At 45.2% G+C, this 20,351-nt stretch overlaps 1 protein-coding gene and 1 long non-coding RNA gene across 2 annotated transcripts in view; one reads left to right on the top strand and one right to left on the bottom strand.

The window, feature by feature from the left end:
• Window positions 1-20,351, bottom strand: part of lrrc73 (leucine rich repeat containing 73) — a 550,518-nt gene that overhangs the window by 214,712 nt on the left and 315,455 nt on the right. The window lies entirely within an intron of this gene.
• LOC137366144 (uncharacterized) lies at window positions 8,653-18,827 on the top strand. The gene is made up of 2 exons (XR_010973323.1): window positions 8,653-8,745; window positions 18,002-18,827. It is a non-coding gene; the product is annotated as an uncharacterized lncRNA (long non-coding RNA).

Below are 20,351 nucleotides of genomic sequence, written 5' to 3'. Positions count from 1 at the left end.
TACTCTTTTTGAACCGAAGCCTCTCCCAGCTCTCCATACTCTTTTTGAACCGAAGCCTCTCCCAGCTCTCCATACTCTTTTAGAACTGAAGCCTCTCCCGGCTCTCCATACTCTTTTAGAACTGAAGCCTCTCCCAGCTCTCCATACTCTTTTTGAACTGAAGCCTCTCCCGGCTCTCCATACTCTTTTTGAACAGAAGCCTCTCCCAGCTCTCCATACTCGTTTAGAACTGAAGCCTCTCCCAGCTCTCCATACTCTTTTTGAACTGAAGCCTCTCCCAGCTCTCCATACTCTTTTTGAACTGAAGCCTCTCCCAGCTCTCCATACTCTTTTTGAACTGAAGCCTCTCCCAGCTCGCCATACTCTTTTTGAACCGAAGCCTCTCCCGGCTCTCCATACTCTTTTAGAACTGAAGCCTCTCCCAGCTCTCCATACTCTTTTTGAACCGAAGCCTCTCCCAGCTCTCCATACTCTTTTTGAACCGAAGCCTCTCCCAGCTCTCCATACTCTTTTTGAACTGAAACCTCTCCCAGCTCTCCATACTCTTTTTGAACTGAAGCCTCTCCCAGCTCTCCATACTCTTTTTGAACTGAAGCCTCTCCCAGCTCTCCATACTCTTTTAGAACTGAAGCCTCTCCCAGCTCTCCATACTCTTTTTGAACTGAAGCCTCTCCCAGCTCTCCATACTCTTTTTGAACCGAAGTCTCTCCCAGCTCTCCATACTCTTTTTGAACCGAAGCCTCTCCCAGCTCTCCATACTCTTTTTGAACTGAAGCCTCTCCCAGCTCTCCATACTCTTTTTGAACTGAAGCCTCTCCCAGCTCGCCATACTCTTTTAGAACTGAAGCCTCTCCCGGCTCTCCATACTCTTTTTGAACTGAAGCCTCTCCCAGCTCTCCATACTCTTTTTGAACTGAAGCCTCTCCCGGCTCTCCATACTCTTTTTGAACTGAAGCCTCTCCCAGCTCTCCATACTCTTTTTGAACCGAAGCCTCTCCCAGCTCTCCATACTCTTTTTGAACTGAAGCCTCTCCCAGCTCTCCATACTCTTTTTGAACTGAAGCCTCTCCCAGCTCTCCATACTCTTTTTGAACTGAAGCCTCTCCCAGCTCTCCATACTCTTTTTGAACTGAAGCCTCTCCCAGCTCTCCATACTCTTTTTGAACTGAAGCCTCTCCCAGCTCTCCATACTCTTTTTGAACTGAAGCCTCTCCCAGCTCTCCATACTCTTTTTGAACTGAAGCCTCTCCCAGCTCTCCATACTCTTTTTGAACTGAAGCCTCTCCCAGCTCTCCATACTCTTTTTGAACTGAAGCCTCTCCCAGCTCTCCATACTCTTTTTGACGTCTTTGGAACCCTCTTCCTCAAAAGGTGGTGGAAGCAGCGTCTGTGAATATTTTTAAGGCAGACGTAGATCGATTCTTGATAAGCAAGGGGGTGAAAGGTTATTGGGGTTCGTTGAGGTTACATTCAGATCAGCCATGATCTTGTTGAATGGCGGAGCAGGCTTGAGGGACCGGGTGACCTGCTCCTGCTCCTAATTCATATGTTCGTATGTTAGTCCCGGTCCTACTAATGTGTAACCTGTCCATCTTGTACAGGTCCCACCTTCCCCCTAACAGGTCCCAGTGCCTCAGAAATCTGATGCCCTCCCTCCTGCAGCAATTCTCTAGCTATGTGTTCAATCGCTTAATCCTCCTGTTCTTATGATCATGGGCATCCGGCACTGTGAGTCATCCTGAGATTACAGCTTTTGAGGTCCTGATTTTTAATTTCTTACCTAACTCCCTAAACTCTGCTTTAAGGACCTCATCCCTCTTCTTACTTATGTCATTGGTACCAGAAGAATGTCCTACAGTTGCTCCGTGACATCCTTGACCCTGGCACCAGCGAGGCAACACACCATCCTGGAGTCACGTTTACTGCCGCAGAAACGCCTCTCTGATCCCCTGACTATCGAATCCCCTATCACTATTGCTCTTCCACTATTCTTTCTACCACCCTGTGCACCTGAGCCGCCTGTATCGCCACGGGCTTGGCTCTTGTGCACTCGCCTGAGGAACCATTACCCTCACCAGTATCAAAAATGGAAAACCAAGCAGCGAGTGAGATCATCTCAGCAGACTCCTGCACGACCTGCCTGGTTCTCTTAACTGCCTGGTGGTTACCCATTCTCTATCTGCCTTTATCTACAGTGTGACCACCTCGCTAGAAGTGCTGTCAACGTATTTCTCTGTCTCGTGGATACTCCACAGTGTCTCCAGCTGCCACTCAAGTTACATATGAACATACGAATTAGGAGCAGGATTAGGCCACTCGGCCCCTCGAGCCTGCTCCGCCATTAAATAAAATCATGGTTGATCTGATTGTAACCTCAACTCCACATTCCAACCTACCCCCAATAACCTTTCACCCCCTTGCTTATCAAGAATCTATCTACCTCTGCCTTAAAAATATTCAAAGACTCGACTTGCACCGCTTTTTGAGGAAGAGAGTTCCAAAGACTCACGACCCTCACAGAAACATTTCTCCTAATCTCTGTCTTAAATGGGTGACTCCTTATTTTTAAACAGTGACCCCTAGTTCTAGATTCTCCCACTAGAGGGAACAGCCTTGTCACATCCTCCCTGTCAAGACCCCTCAGGATCTTTTATGTTTCAATCAAGTCGCCTCCAGCGGATACAAGCCTAGCCTGTCTAACCTTTCCTCATAAGCCAACCCACTCATTCCAGGTATTAGTCTTGTAAACCTTCTCTGAACTGCTTTCAACGCATTTACATCCATCCTTAAATAAGGAGACCAATACCGTACACAGTACTCCAGATGTGGTCTTACCAATGCCCTGTATTCTTCTTCTTCTTTGACCTCCTTATCTCGAGAGACAATGGGTAAGTGCCTGGAAGTGGTCAGTGGTTTGTGAAGCAGTGCCTGGAGTGGCTATAAAGGCCAATCCTAGAGTGACAGACTCTTCCACAGGTGCTGCAGATAAAATTGGTTGTCAGGGCTCTTACACACTTGGCTCTCTCCTTGCGCTTCTGTCTTTTTTCCTGCCAACTGCGAAGTCTCTTCCACTTGCCACGCTTTAGCCCCGCCTTTATGGCTGCCCGCCAGCTCTGGCGATCGCTGGCAATTGACTCCCACGACTTGTGATCAATGTTACAGGACGTCATGTCGCGTTTGCAGATGTCTTTAAAGCGGAGATATGGTGGGTCTGGTACCAGTGAAGAGCTCACTGTACAATATGTCTTTGGGGATCCTGCCATCTTCCATGTGGCTCACATGGCCAAGCCATCTCAAGCGCCGCTGACTCAGTAGAGTGTATATGCTGGGGATGTTGGCCGCCTCAAGGACTTCTGTGTTGGAGATACGGTCCTGCCACCTGATGCCAAGGATTCTCCGGAGGCAGCAAAGATGGAATGAATTGAGACGTCGCTCTTGGCTGACGTACATTGTCCAGGCCTCGCTGCCGTAGAGCAAGGTACTGAGGACACAGGCTTCATACACTTGGACCTTTGTGTTCTGTGTCAGTGCGCCATTTTCCCACACTCTCTTGGCCAGTCTGGACATAGCAGTGGAAGCCTTTCCCATGCGCTTGTTGATTCCTGCATCTAGAGACAGGTTACTGGTGATAGTTGAGCCTAGGTAGGTGAACTCTTGAACCACTTCCAGAGTGTGGTCGCCGATATTGATGGATGGGGCATTTCTGACGTCCTGTCCCATGATGTTTGTTTTCTTGAGGCTGATGGTTAGGCCAAATTCATTGCAGGCAGCCGCAAACCTGTCGATGAGTCTCTACAGACACTCTTCAGTGTGAGATGTTAATGCAGCATCGTCAGCAAAGAGGAGTTCCCCGATGAGGATTTTCTGTACTTTGGTCTTCGCCCTTAGATGGGCAAGGTTGAACAACCTGCCACCTGATCTTGTGTGGAGGAAAATTCCTTCTTCTGAAGACTTGAACGCATGTGAGAGCAGCAGGGAGAAGAAGATCCCAAACAGTGTAGGTGCGAGAACACAGCCCTGTTTCACGCCACTCAGGATTGGAAAGGGATCTGATGAGGTGCCGCTATGCTGAATTGTGCCTTTCATATTGTCATATTGTCATGGAATGAGGTGGTGATACCTGTATAACTAAAGCATAACCTCCCTACTTTTGTATTTAATTCCCCCTCGCAATAAACGATAACATTCTATTAGCTTTCCTAATTCCGTGCTGTACCTGCATACTAACCTTTTGCGATTCATGCACTAGGACACCCAGATCCCTCCTCATCTCAAAGATCTGCAATCTCTCACCATTCAGATAATATGCTTCTTTTTTATTCTTCCTGCCAAAATGGACAATTACACATTTTCCCACATTATACTCCATTTGCCAGATCTTTGCCCACTCACTTAACTGCTCTATATCCCTTTGTAGCCTCTTTATGAAATAAATCAGTATTAGTAGAGAAATGGTGTTGGAGAAATTGATGGGATTGAAGGCCGATAAATCCCCAGGGCCTGATGGTATACATCCCAGAGTACTTGAGGAAGTGGCCCTAGAAATAGTGGTCATCTTCCAAGATTCTATAGACTCTGGAACAGTTCCTACAGATTGGAGGATAGCTAATGTAACCCCACTATTTAAAAAGGGAGGTAGAGAGAAAGCAGGGAATTATAGACCAGTCAGCCTGATGTCGGTAGTGGGGAAAATTCTAGAGTCCATTATCAAAGATTTTATAGCAGAGCACTTAGAGAACAGTGATAGAATCGGACAGAGTCAGCATGGATTTATGAAAGAGAAATCATGCTTGACAAATCTACTGGAATTCTTTGAGGATGTAACTAGTAGAGTTGATGAGGGGGAGCCAGTGGATGTGGTTTGTTTGGACTTTCTGAAGGCTTTCGACAAAGTCCCACATAAGAGATTAGCATGTAAAATGAAAGCGCATGGGATTGGGGGTAGTGTATGGCGATGGATAGAAAATTGGTTGGCAGACAGGAAACAAAGAGTAGGGATAAATGGGTCTTTTTCCGAATGGCAGGCAGTGACTAGTGGGATACCGCAGGGATTGGTGCTAGGACCCCAGCTATTCACAATCTCCATTAATGATTTAGATGAGGGAACTAAATGTAATATTGCCAAATTTGCAGATGACACAAAACTGTCTGGTAGGGTGATTTGTGAGGAGGATGCAGAGTGGCTTCAGGGTGATTTAGACAAGTTGAGTGAGTGGGCTAATGTATGGCAGGTGCAGTATAATGTGGATAAATGTGAGGTTATCCACTTTGGTAGCAAAAACAGGAAGGCAGATTATTATCTGAATGGCTATAAACTGAGAGAGGGGACTATGCAGCGAGACCTGGATGATCTCGTACACCAGTCGCTGAAGGTAAGCATGCAGGAGTCCAGAACAGTGAGGGGGGATCTCATAGAAACCTATAAAATTCTAACAGGACTTGACAGGGTAGATGTAGGAAGGATGTTCCCGATGGTGGGGGAAGCCAGAACCAGGGGTATCTAAGGATACGGGGTAAACCTTTCAGGACTAAAATGAGGAGAAATTTCTTCACCCAGAGAGTGATGAGCCTGTGGAATTCGTTACCACAAAAAGCATTTGAGGCTGAAACATTGAATGTTTTCAAAAAGGAGTTGGATATAGCTATTGGGTCATAAGGGATCAAACGGTATGGGGCGAAAGCGGGAACAGGCTACTGAGTTGGATGATCAGCCATGATCATAATGAATAGCGGAGCAGGCTCGAAGGGCCAAATGGCCTACTCCTGCTCCTATTTTCTATGTTTCTATGTTTCTTCACAACTTACTTTCCTATCTATCGTTCTGACATCAGCAAATTTAGCAACCATACCTTCGTTCCCTTCATCCAAGTCATTTATATAAATTGTAAAAAGTTGAGGCCCCAGCACTGATCTCTGTGGCACACCATTTGTTACAACTTGCCAACCAGAAAATTACCCATTTATGCCTACTCTCTGTTTCCTGTTAGCTAGCTAATCTTCTATCCATGCCAATATGTTACTCCCTACACCATAAGCCTTTGTTTTCCACGATAACCTTTGATGTGGCACCTTATCAAATCTCTTCTGCAAATCTAAGTACAGTATATCCACCTTTATCCACAGCACATGTTATTTCTTCAAAGAACTCAAATGATTAAACATGATTTCAATTTCACAAAACCATGTTGACTCTGTCTGATTACCTTGAATATTTCTTAGTGCCCTGCTATAACATCATTAAGAATAGCTTCTAACATTTTCCCTATGACAGATGTTAAGCTAACTGGCCTGTAGTTTCCTGCTTTCTGTCTCCCTCCCTTTTTAAATAAAGGAGTTACATTGGCTATTTTCCAATTTAATGGAACCTTCCCCGCTTCTAGGGAATTTTGGAAAATCGAAACCAACGCATCAACTATCTCACACGCCACTTCTTTTAAGTCCCTAGGATGAAGTCCATCAGGATCTAGGGACTTGTCAGCCCGCAGCTCCAACAATTTGCTCAGTACCACTACCTTGGTGATTGTAATTTTCTTGAGTTCCTCCCTCCCTTCCATTTCCTGATTTACAGCTATTTCTGGGATGTTATTTGTATTCTCTATGAAGATTGATGCAAAAGATCTGTTCAATTCATCTGCCATCTCCCTATTTTCCATTATTAATTCCCCAGACTCACTTTCTATAGAAGCAACACTCACTTTGTTAACTCTTTTTTAAAAATATCTATAGAAACTCTTACTATCTGTCTTTATATTTCTTCCCAGCTTTCTCTTGTACTCAAATGCTTCCCTCCTTATTCATCTTTTAGTCATTCTTTGCTGCTTTTTATATTCCGTCCAATCTTCTGACCTGCCACCCATTTTTGTGCAATTATATGCTTTTTCTTTAAGTTTGATACTATCTTTAACTTATTTAGTTTACCACGGATGGTGGGTCCTCCACTTGGAATTTTTCTTTCTCGTTGGAATGTATCTATTCTGTGTATTCTGAAATATCTCTTTAAATGTCTGCCATTGCATCTCTATTGACCTATCTCTTCGCCTACTTTGCCAGTTCACTTTAGCTAGCTCTGCTTTCATGCCCTCATAATTGCCCTTATTTCAGTTTAAAATACTAGTCTTAGACCCACTCTTCTCTCCCTCAAACTGAATGTAAAATTCAATCATATTATGATTGCTGTTGCCGAGGGGTGCCTTCACTATGAGGTCATTAATTAATCCTATCTCGTTGCACAATACCAGGTCTAGTATAGCCTGTACTCTGGTTGGCTCCAGAAGGTGCTGTTCTCAGAAACTATCCCAAAAACACTCTATGAATTTGTCATCTTGACTGCCTTTGCCCATCTGATTTTTCCAATCTATATTTACATTAAAATCCCCCATGATTATCGCCGTACCTTTCTGACAAGCATCTATTATTTCTTCCTTTGTACCCGGTCCTAACATGTGGTTACTGTTAGGGTGCCTGTACAGCACTCTCACAAGTGACTCCTTGCCTTTATCATTTCTCATCTCGACCCAAACCACTTCCACATCCTGGTTTCTTGAACCTAGGTCATCCCTCTCTATTCTGCTAATACCATCATTAATTAACAGAGCCACCCTTTCACCTTTTCCCAGTTTCCTAAATGTCATGTACCCTTCATATTTCAGGTCCCAATCTATGTCATCCTGCAGCCATGTCTCTGTAATGGCTATCAGATCGTACTTATTTATTTCTATTTACGCTTTCAGTTCATCTGTTTTGTTTAGAATGTTATGTGCATTCAGATACAGAGCCTTTAGTTTTGTCCCTTTATTTTTATAACATCTAGCCTTATCTGCTGATTTACTCTTAGATTTGTAAGCTCTGTCCTTTCCTGTCACGGTCTGTTTATCTTTTTCCATATGAATACCTTTCTCTCTTCCCTTGTCTCTACTCTTTGATTTATCACCTTTTCCCAAATTTGATCCCTTGCCCCCACTATTTAGTTTAAAACCCTCTTTACTTCCCTAGTTACGCAGCTCACTAGAACACTGTTCCCAGCACAGTTAAGGTGTAGACCATCCCAACAGTCCATCCCCACTTTCCGCAGTAATGGTGCTAGTGTCCCATGAACCGGAACCCACTTCTACCACACCATTTTTTCAGCCACACATTCATTTCTCAAATCTTATTTTCCCTACTCCAATTTGCATGCAGCTCAAGTAATAATCCAGAGATTATTACCTTTGAGGTTCTGCTTCTTAATTTGGTGCCTAGCTCCTCATACTGACTATGCAGAACCTCCTTCCTTGTCCTGCCTGTGTCATTGGTACCTACATGGACCATGACCACTGTATCCTCCCCTTCCAACTTTAAGTTCCTCTCCAGCCCTGAGCAGATGTCCCGAACCCCGGCAGAAAAAGAAGAGACAAAGGAGCACCTCCTTCCCCTCTTCACTGAACTTCCTCACTCACCACACTCACAACTTCACACGCTATCCAAGCAGCACTTTCTAATTGGTAATTAGTAATAAATTACACTTGCTAAAATCTTAGTAATATTAACCTTACCATTTATAAGGTAGCTATTTGAAGGTTAATAAAGTGCTATTTTTTCTGATTTTCCAGCTATTACAGACACTCTCTAACAACAGTTACTCACCAACCAATCAGCTTCCTGTGATGTCACTATTAGATTTTTTTTTTCACTCCTTCTTCAAACCCAGTGCGCGCTAATCTCTACCTAGGCTGCTTCTCTGGTCTCCTGGCCTCTCCAATCTCCCAGGTAAGTGTCGGCTTGAGCCTTGGGCTGGATTTATATTCTCCCTCTCTGGTGCGATTCCTAAAAGGTCTACTGCCTCATCATTCACCCAGATAAGTGTAGGCCCTGAGCCTTGGGCTGAATTTATACTCCCCCTCTCTCCGGTGGGATTACTCATAGGTCAGCTGCCTCTCCCAGGTAATGCAGGCTCTGAGCCTCGGTCCGGATTTATAACTTCCTGACTCCGGTTCTATTCCTCACAGGTCCACTGCCTTGAGCTCTCCCAGGTGTGTATAGGCCCTTGGGCTGAATTTATACCCTCCCTCTCTCTGGTGCGATTCCACACAAGTTTGCTGTCTCTCTGCTCCTCCAGGTATGTGTAGGACCAGCACCTCAAGCTGGTTTTATACTCTTCTTCACTCCAGTGCGATTCCCCACAGGTCTGCTGACTCCTCACTCTCCCAGTTAAGTGAGGGCCTCAAGCCTTGGTCTGTATTTATAGCTGCCTCTCTGCTGTCATTCCTCACAGGTCCACCACCTCTCTGCTCTCCCAGGTAATGCAGGCTTTGAGCATCAGGCTGAATTTATACTCTCCCCCTCTCTGGTACGATTCCTCACAGGTCCACTGCCTCTCTGCTCTCCCAGGCACTGAGCCTCGGTCTTGATTTATAGCTTCCACTCTGGTGTGATTCCTCATAGGTCTGCTGCCTCTCCACTTTCTCAGGTAAGTATAGGCCCTGAGCCTGGGTCTGGATTTATATCTCCCTCTCTCCGGTGCGATTCCTCACAGGTCCGCTGCCTCTCCACTCTCCCAGGTAAGTTTTATCTCAATGATGAGTGATGCAAATGTTTTGAACATTTTGTTTAAACTTCGCATTTTGCTGACATTAAAAACTAAGTAGCATTTTAACACCATTGGGTGGAGCTCGGTGAATGTGCTCATGTATAAAAAAATGAATATAGTTAAAGATTAAATTCCAAAGTCAATTAAAATGTATATGCCTCCAAAACAAGAATATTGCAGTTGTAATGGCTCCAATGAGATTGTAACAAGGACATTGTGGACATAAAGATGAATGTTGAAAATCCTGATACATGGAGAGCAAATTGTCACTTAGACAAAGATATTTACATGGTTAAAAACTCAAGCAAAGGTTGTGCTGATATTGCAAACTGGTGATGAATAATGAAGGGGCACTGGAGGTATGTTAAGGAGACAAACCAAAAAAGCAAAGAACTCTGAAGAATGGTTGAAAATCAAGGTAAGTAAGAATAAGAAACATGGGGTGGGAGGGTGGAATCTTAACCTGACAAGGTGGGTTTGTGAGTGTGCGGCAGGTTAAAAGGGCTGGAATTGCTGGCACATCGGGAATCACAGAATTGTTACAGCACAGAAGAAGGCCATTCAACCCACTCTGTCCGTGTTGGCTGTCCTAAGGAACAATTCACATACTGCCATTTCCCTGCCCTCTCCCCATATCACTGCACATTCCTCCTTTTCAGCTATTTAAAGTATTTAGAAAATGTAGAAAAATTTACAGCACAGAAGTAGACCACTCTGCCCATCTTGTCTGGACCTACTGAAAAACGAACTACCCAGCTTAATCCCGTTTTCCAATCCTTGGTCCATATCGCTGGAGGTTACGGGACCTCAGGTGCATATCCAGCCACCTTTTAAATTAGTTAGGGATTCTGCCTCTATTACCCTTAATATATACCAAAAAAAGCAGGGGATCTAGTACTGAGCTCTGTGGAACCCCATTGGAAACGGTCTTTTAATTGCAAAAACACCCGTCAACCATTACCTTTTGTTTCCTGCCTCTGAGCCAATTTTGTATCCAGCTTGCTATATTCTCCTGGATCCCATGGGCTTTTATTCTTTTAACCTGCCATGTGGGGCCTTGTCAAAAGTCTTGCTAAAATCCATATAGACCACATCAACTGCACTACCCTCATCTATCTTCCTTGTTGCTTCTTCAAAAAATTCGATCAATTTGGTCAGACAAGATCTTCCCTTAACAAATCCATGCTGACTATCCTTGATTAACCTATACCTTTCTAAGTGACAGTTTATCCTGTCTTTCAGAATAGATTCCAATAATTTGCCCACTACTGCGGTTAGACTGACTTGGCCTGTAGTTATTTGGTCTATTCCTCACTCCCTTTTTAAACAGAGGTACAACGTTAGCAGGTCGCCAATCCTCCAGCAGCACACATGCATCCAGTGAGTATCTGCTATTTCCATCCTGGCTTCTTTTAACAGCCTGGGGTACATTCCATCTGGCCCTGGTGAATTATCCACTTTCAAGGATGCTAATTCCATTAGTACTTACTCTCTCACTATGTTTATCACATCCAATACTTCACACTCCTCTTCCTTAACTACAACGCATGCATCATCCCCCTCTTTTGTGAATTTGGATATAAAGTATTCATTAAGAAACATACCCACATATTCCACCTCCACACATAGGTTATTTTTGGTCTTTTATGGGCCGTACTCTTTTCTTAGTTATCCTTGTACTCGTAATGTAGTTATAAACCAGCTTTGGGTACACCTTGATTTTGCTTGCCAATATTCTTTCATGCCCTCTCTTTGCTTTCCTAATTTCCTTTTTGATTTCACCCCTGCACTTTCCATACTCCTCTCGACTTTCTGCAGTATTGGGTTCTCAGTGACTTACCCTGTAAGCTCCTTGACATCCAGAGGGCTCTAGATTTGGCCATCTCACATTTTTTCGTTGTGGGAACATGTTTACCCTGAACCCCTTGAATCGCCCCTTTGAATGCCTCCCACTGCTCTGACACTGATTTACCTTCAAGTAGCTGTTTCCAGTCCACTTTCTCAAAATCACTCCTCAGCTTCGTAAAATTGGCCTGACCCCAACTGAGAACTCGCATTCCTGTTCTATCTCTGTCCTTTTGCTTAATTATGTTAAAACTGACTGAAATATGATCACTACCACCAAAATGCTCTCCCACTGCCACTCCTTCCACCTGCCCAGTTTCATTTCCGAAAACTAAGTCTAAAATTGCGCCCTCTCTTGGACTTGCTACATACTGGCCAAAAAAGTTCTCCTGAATGCACCTTAAGAATTCTGCTCCCTCAATTCCTTTCACACTAAAACCATCCCTGTTAATATTGAGGGTAGTTAAAATCCCCTACTATTACTGCCCTATTGTTGCACTTCTCATAGATTTGCATACATATTTTCTCTTCTATCTCCCTCTGACTGTTTGGGGGTCTATGGTACACTCCCAGCAGTGTGATTGCCCCTTTTCTGTTCCTTAGCTCAATCCATATGGCCTCATTTGATGATCCTTCTAACATATCATGCCTCCTCACAGCTGTACTTGTTTCTTCGACCAAAATTGCCATTCTCCTCCTTTCTTATCCCCCTATCCCGTCCGAAAACCCTGTAACCAGGAACGTTGAGCTGCCATTCCTGTCCCTCTATGTTTCTGTAATAGCTATGATATCATACTGCCATGCATCTATCTGTACCCTCAGCTCATCTGCTTTATTTGAATTGAAATAGATACCCTTGAGCACTGCCAAACTCTTTCAAAAATTTTCTATCCTTTGTTTCCTCTGCCTTCCATTTCCATTTCTGATTTTGTCTCATCTGAATTCACCGTTAGGTTCCCATCCCCCTGCCAAACTAGTTTAAATTCTGCCCAACAGCACCAGCAAACCTCCCAGCAAGTACCTCAGTCCCAGCTCTGTTCAGGTACAAACTGCTGGCTTGTACAGGTCCCATCTCCCCCAGAGTTGGTTCCAATGTCCCAGGAATCTAAAACCCTCCCTCCTGCACCACCTCTCCAGCCACACATTCATCTGCTCTCACCTATTTCTGTGCTCACCAGCATGTGGCAGTGGGAGGAATCCGGAGATTGCTACCTTCAAGGTCCTGCTTTTTAATGTCTTTCCTCACTCCTTAAACTCTGCCTGCAGGACCTCATCCCTTTTTCTACCTAAGTCTTTGGTATCGATATAGACCACAATCTTTGGCTGGTCACACTCCCCCTCCAGAATGTTCTGCAGCCGCTCAGTGACGTTGATGACCCTGTAACAAGGGAGGCAACGTACCATCCTGGATTCACACCTGCGTCCGCAAAAATGCCTGTCTGCTGCCCTAACTATAGAATCTCCTCTCACTATTGAATAACCAATCTTCCTTGTACCTGCCAGTACAGCTGAGCCATCCATGGCGCCATGGACTTGGCTCTGGCTGGGCCCTCCAGATTGACCATCATTCTCATCAGTATTCAGAACTGAATACTGGTCGCAGAGTGAGATGCATTCAGGGAATCCTGCACTACCTGCCTGTTTCTTCTTGACTGTCTGTTGGTCACCCATTCCCTGTCTCCCTGCATACCTTTAAGCTGTGGGGTGACCACATCTATAAATGTGCTATCCACATAGCATTCATCCTCACAGATGCACCGCAGTGACGCCAGCTGCTGCTCAAGTTCCAAAACTCAGAGCTCAAGCTGCTGCAACCGATGACACTTCCAACACAAATAGTTATCCAGGACAAGAGAAGTGTCATGGAGTTCCCACATTCTACAGGACGTGCACTTTTGAGGTTGGAGCCACCCTGCCATTACTTTAACATTACCTTGTTACTGCTAATAAACCTTAGTACTGGTAATAAACCTTATCAATGCAAATAAAGCTTTGGCAATGATAATATAAATAATAATGGGATACAGAGTGGAGTTACAGTAGGGGGTGATGCACAGTCAAATATAGAAGAGAAACTGAGTCAGTCTGGAAGGCAGAGCAAATATAGACCTATTGATGCACAAGTGAAAAATGCAAGGCTGGATTGCCTTACTCGTAAGGCAGATGAATTGAGGGCAGTGACGAGCACATGGCATTATGATATTATTGCTATCACAGAGACATGGTTGAGGTATTCCAGGGTATAGAATCTTCAAGCATGACAGGGGAGGGGGTAAAAGAGGAGGTGGCATTGCACTGTTGATCAAGGAGTCAACTACTGCAGTAAGGAGGGATGATATCTTAGAAGGTTCCTCAAATGAGGCCATATGGGTAGAACTTAAAAACAAAAAGGGGGCAATCACTTGGCTGGGAGTGCACTACAGGCCTCCAAACAGTCAGGGAGAGATAGAGCAGATATGTAGGCAAATCTCAGAGAAGTGTAAAAATAATAGGGTAATAATAGTAGGGAATTGCAATTTCCCCAATATCAAAGAACAAAGAACAGTACAGCACAGGAACAGGCCATTCAGCCCTCCAAGCCTGCGACGATCTTGATGCCTGCCTAAACTAAAACCTTCTGCACTTCCGGGGTCCGTATCCCTCTATTCCCATCCTATTCATGTATTTGTCGAGATGCCTCTTAAACGTCTCTATGGTACCTGCTTCCACCACCTCCCCCGGCAGCAAGTTCCAGGCACTCACCACCCTCTGTGTAAAGAACTTGCCTCGCACATCCCCTCCAAACTTTGCCCCTCTCACCTAAAACCTATGTCCCCCAGTAACTGACTCTTCCACCCTGGGAAAAAGCTTCTGACTATCCACTCTGTCCATGCCACTCATAACTTTGTAAACCTCTATCATGTCGCCCCTCCACCTCCGTCGTTCCAGTGAAAACAATCCGAGTTTATCCAACCTCTCCTCATAGCTAATGCCCTCCAGACCAGGCAACATCCTGGTAAACCTCTTCTGTACCCTCTCCAAAGCCTCCATGTCCTTCTGGTAGTGTGGCGATCAGAATTGCACGCAATATTCTAAGTGTGGCCCAACTAAAGTTCTGTACAGCTGCAGCATGACTTGCCAATTTTTATACTCTATGCCCCGACCGATGAAGGCAAGCATGCCGTATGCCTTCTTGACTACCTTATCCACCTGCGTCGCCACTTTCAGTGACCTGTGGACCTGTACGCCCAGATCTCTCTGCCTGTCAATACTCCTAAGGGTTCTGCCATTTACTGTATACTTCCCACCTGCATTAGACCTTCCAAAGTGCATTACCTCACATTTGTCCAGATAAAACTCCATCTGCCATTTCTCCGCCCAAGTCTCCAACCGATCTATATCCTGCTGTATCCTCTGACAATCCTCATCACTGTCCGCAACTCCACCAACCTTTGTGTCGTCTGCAAACTTACTAATCAGACCAGCTACATTTTCCTCCAAATCATTTATATATACTGCAAACAGCAAAGGTCCCAGCACTGATCCCTGCGGAACACCACTAGTCACATCCCTCCATTCCGAAAAGCACCCTTCCACTGCTACCCTCTGTCTTCTATGACCGAGCCAGTTCTGTATCCATCTTGCCAGCTCCCCTCTGATCCCGTGTGACTTCACCTTTTGCACCAGTCTGCCATGAGGGACCTTGTCAAAGGCTTTACTGAAGTCCATATAGATAACATCCACTGCCCTTCCTTCATCAATCATCTTCGTCACTTCCTCAAAAAACTCAATCAAATTAGTGAGACACGACCTCCCCTTCACAAAACCATGCTGCCTCTTGCTAATAAGTTTGTTTGTTTCCAAATGGGAGTAAATCCTGTCCCGAAGAATCCTCTCTAATAATTTCCCTACCACTGACGTAAGGCTCACCGGCCTATAATTTCCTGGATTATCCTTGCCACCCTTCTTAAACAAAGGAACAACATTGGCTATTCTCCAGTCCTCTGGGACCTCACCTGTAGCCAATGAGGATACAAAGATTTCTGTCAAGGCCCCTGCAATTTCTTCCCTTGCCTCCCTCAGTATTCTGGGGTAGATCCCATCAGGCCCTGGGGACTTATCTACCTTAATGCTTTGCAAGACACCCAACACCTCATCCTTTTTGATAATGAGATGACTGAGACTATCTACACTCCCTTCCCTATGCTCATCATCCACCAAGTCCTTCTCCTTGGTGAATACTGATGCAAAGTACTCATTTAGTACTTCGCCCATTTCCTCTGGCTCCACACCTAGATTCCCTTCTCTGTCCTTGAGTGGGCCAACCCTTTCCCTGGTTACCCTCTTGCTCTTTATATATGTATAAAAAACCTTGGGATTCTCCTTAATCCTGTTTGCCAATGACTTCTCATAACCCCTTTTAGCCCTCCTGACTCCTTGCTTAAGTTCCTTCCTACTGTCTTTATATTCCTCAAGGGATTCGTCTGTTCCTAGCCTTCCAGCCCTTACAAATGCTTCCTTTTTCTTTTTGACGAGGCTCACAATATCCCGCGTTATCCAAGCTTCCCGAAACTTGCCAAACTTATCCTTCTTCCTCACAGGAACATGCTGGTCCTGGATTCTAATCAACTGACATTTGAATGACTCCCACATGTCAACTGGGATAGTCTTAGTGCAAAAGGCTTAAAGGGGGCGGAATTCTTAAAATGCATCCAGGAGAGCTTTTTGAGCCAGTACGTAGAAAGTCCTACAAGAGAAGGGGCAGTACTGGGCCTAATCCGAGGGAATGAAGCCGGAGAAGTGGTAGAAGAGTCAGTGGGGGAGCATTTCGGGGATGGCGACCATAACTGTAAGATTTAAGGTAGTTATGGAAAAGGACAAAGATGGACCGGAAATAAAGGTATTGAATTGGGGGAAGGCTGATTTCAATATGATAAAACAGGATCTGGCCAAAGTGGACTGGGAGCAGCTACTTGTAGGAAAGTCTATATCAGACCAGTGGGAGTCATTCAAAAAGGAAATAGTGAGAGTTCAGGGCCAACATGTTCCCGTAAAGGTAAAGGGGAGGACCAACAAGTCCAGGGAACCCTGGATGTCAAGGGATATAGAGGATTGGATCAGGAAAAAAAAGGCTTATGGCAGATTCAGAGCGCTGAGAACAGTGGAGGCATTAGAGGAGTATAGAAAGTGTAGGGGGGTACGTAAACAAGTAATTAGGAGAGCGAAGAGGGGACATGAAAAAACACTGGCGGGCAAGATAAAGGTGTTTTATAAGTATATTAAGGGCAAGAGGATAACCAGGGAAAGAGTAGGGCCCATGAGGGACCAAAGTGGCAATGCGTGTGTGGAGCCGGAGGACATAGGTGAGGTTTTAAATTCTTACTTGTCATCTGTGTTCACTATGGAGAAGGACGATGTAGGTGTAGAGATCAGGGAGGGGGATTGTGATATACTTGAACATATTAGAATTTAAAGGGAGGAAGTATTAGCTGTTTTCGCGGGCTTAAAAGTGGATAAATCCCCAAGCCCAGATGAGATGCATCCCAGGCTGTTATGTGAGGCAAGGGAGGAGATAGCAGGGGCTCTGACACAAATTTTCAAATCATCTCTGGCCACAGGAGAGGTACCAGAGGATTGGAGGACAGCGAATGTGGTACCATTATTCAAGAAGGGTAGCAGGGATAAACCAGGTAATTATAGGCCGGTGAATGTAACATCAGTGGTTGGGGAAATATTGGAAAAAATTCTGAGGGACAGGATTAATCTCCACTTGGAGAGGCAGGGATTAATCAGGTATAGTCAGCATGGCTTTGTCAGGGGGAGATTGTATCTAACTAACTTGATTGAATTTTTCGAGGAGGTGACTGGATGTGTCGATGAGGGTAAAGTAGTTGATGTAGTCTACATGGACTTCAGTAAGGCTTTTGATAAGGTCCCGCATGGGAGATTGGTCAAGAAGGTAAGAGCCCATGGGATCCAGGGCAATTTGGCAAATTGGATCCAAAATTGGCTTATCCCTCTCCAGTACACTCTCTTACAGCTTTGCTGCCTCCACTCTCTCCCAGGTAACTGTAGGCCCCACGTCTTGCTCTATATTTATATCCTGTCCCTCTCCAGTGCACTCTCTTACAGCTTTACTGTCTCTGCTCTCTCCCAGGTAACTGTAGGCCCCAAGTCTTACCCTGTATTTATATCCCATCCCTCTCCAGTGCATTCTCTTACAGCTTTGCCTCCTCCGCTCTCTCCCAGGTAACTATAGGCCCTGAGCCTCACTCTGTATGTATATCCTCTGCCTCTCTGGTGTGTTCTCTTATAGGTTTGCTGCTTCTGCCCACTTTCAGGTAACTGGAGGCTCCGAGCCTCTCTCTGTATTTATATCCTCTCCCACTCCGGTGCATTCTCTTGCAGGTCCACTGCCTCTGCTGTCTCCCCGGGGGTGCCCAGGGAAGCTAGCAGCAACACCTCAACTTTTGCTTTTAATCTTAGTGCTATCTGCAGCACGCGGGAAACCCTGTGGGACAGGCGGGTCGGCAGTTCAACTTTGTTAAGTGCCCATTATCAATGTCTTTACCTCTGATTTCTAAATGTATGGTTTTATGCATGTATTTCCAGGCTTCATGGATCTCACCAGGGAAAAACAAGGCAAGAGGACTGAGAGATTTGAGGGGGCTGAACAAGTGAAAGGCAAGAAATCCTTTCAATACTGAAGACCTCACACCTGCTTCTTTGCCGAGGGGTTTGCTTACAGGACTTGCTCTGAGAGTGTGCTTTCGGAACATAGGAATAGAGGAAATAGGAGCAGGAGAGGCCATTTCGCCCCTCAAACCTGCCCTGCCAATCAACTAGATATCATGGGCTGATCTTCTACCTCACTGCCGTTTTGCCACACTATTCCCATATCCCTTGATAGCTTTAATATCCACAAATCTATCAATCTCTGTCTTGAACATACTCAATGGTTGCGCTTCCACAGCCCTCTGAGGTAGAGAATTCCACAGATTCACCATCCTCTGAGTGTAGAAATTCCTCCCCATCTCAATCATAAATGGCCTACCACTTATTCTGAGATTGTCCTCTGGTTTTCGACCCCCCCTCCCCCCCACAGCCATGGGAAACATCCTTCCTGCATCAACCTTGTGAAGCCCTGTAAGAATTTTCTAAGTTTCAATGAGATCACCTCTCATTCTTCTAAACTCTAGAGAATACAGGTCCAGTCTCTTCAATATCTCCTCATAAGACAATCCCACAATCCCAGGAATCAATGTGGTGAATATTCGTTGCACTCCCTCTATGGCAAGTGTATCCTTCCTTAGGTAAGGAGACCAAAACTGTACACAATACTCCAGGTGCAGTCTCACCAAGACTTTGCACAATTGCAGCAAGACTTCCTTCCTCCTGTACTCAAATCCTTTGTAATAAAGACCAACATACCATTTGATAGGGTGGGGTGATGCTATGGAGGGATTTGGAAACAAGGCCGAGAAATTTAAAATAAAGACGTGCTTGACCAGTAGCCAATGTAGGTCAACAAGCACAGGGGTGATAGGGCAACAGGTCTTGGTGCGAGTTAAGACACGGGCAGCAGAGGTTTGTTTGACCTCAAGATTACAGAGAATAGAATGTGGGAGACCAGGCAGATGTGCATTGGAATAGTCAAATCTAGAGTAAGAAAGGCATGAATGAGGGTTTCAGCAGCAGATGAGCTAAGGCAGGGGCGAAGTTGGGTGATGTTATGGGGGTGGAGATAGGCTGCCTTAGTGATGGCGTGAATAAGTGATCGGAAGCTCATTTCATGGTCACATACGACACCAAGTTTGCAAACAAACTGGCTTAATTTCAGACAATTGCCAGGTCCAGGGATGCAGTTGGTAGCTGGGAAATGGAGTTTGGAGCCGGGACTGAAAACAATGGCTTCAGTCTTCCCAATATTTAATTGGCGGAAATTTCTGCTCATCCAGTACTGGATGTTGGGTAAACATTCTGATAATTTAGCAACAGTGGAGGAGTTGAGAGAAGTGGCGGTGAGGTTGAGATGAGTGAGACCAGCTGTGTTTAAAAAGTGCAGCGACAGTGAGAAAGAAGGAGACTGAGTGAGAACAGTGGTGTTTAAAAAGTGCAGCGACAGTGAGAAAGAAGGAGACTGAGTGAGACCAGCAGTGTTTAAAAAGAGCAGCGACAGGGCGCCTGAGTTTTGAAAGTGGAAGCCAACAGGGACATCACAGGAGAGCTGCAAGGTGATTGGTTGGTGAGCAGCAGCTGTTAGAATATCTTAAAAAATAAGGGGTAAGTTTTTTTTTGTTGAAAATAAAATCTCTGGAGATAAGGTGAGTACTACTAAAGTGTTTTTTTTAAAGAATTTTAGATAGAAGTGGGTAGAACAAGGACCCTAGTATAAATAGTATTTTTTAATTCAGGGTGTAACTAATTAACCGAAGGGTAAGTCATGGCAGGAGAGCCCAGCCCTGTGATATGCTCCTCCTGCGCTATGTGGGAAATCAGGGACACTGGAAGTGTCCCTGACGACCATGTGTGCAGCAAGTGTATCCATCTGCAGCTACTGGCTACCTGCATTACGGAGCTGGAGCTGCGGGTGGATTCACTGTGGAGCATCCGCGATGCTGAGGACGTTGTGGATAGCACATTTAGTGACATGGTCACACCACTGGTAATGGCTGCACAGGCAGAAAAGAGATGGGTGACCACCAGCCGGAGTAGTAGGCGCAGGCAGGTAGTGCAGGAGTCCCCTGTGGCCATCCTCATCTCAAACAGATATCCCACTTTGGATACTGTTGGGGGGATGACCTCCCAGGGGAAAGCAGCAACAGTCAAGTTTGTGGCATCACGGAGGGCTCTGCTGCACAGCAGGGGAGGAAATGGGTTGGAAGAGCTATAGTGATAGGGGATTCTATCGTAAGGGGTACAGATAGGCGTTTCTGTGGCCGCAAACGAGACTCCAGGATGG

This window comes from Heterodontus francisci, chromosome 3 (assembly GCF_036365525.1).
Source record: "Heterodontus francisci isolate sHetFra1 chromosome 3, sHetFra1.hap1, whole genome shotgun sequence".
In the NCBI taxonomy this organism is placed as follows: Eukaryota; Metazoa; Chordata; class Chondrichthyes; order Heterodontiformes; family Heterodontidae; genus Heterodontus; species Heterodontus francisci.
Note: the sequence above shows the minus strand (reverse complement) of the source record. Positions and strands in the feature narration are given on the sequence as shown.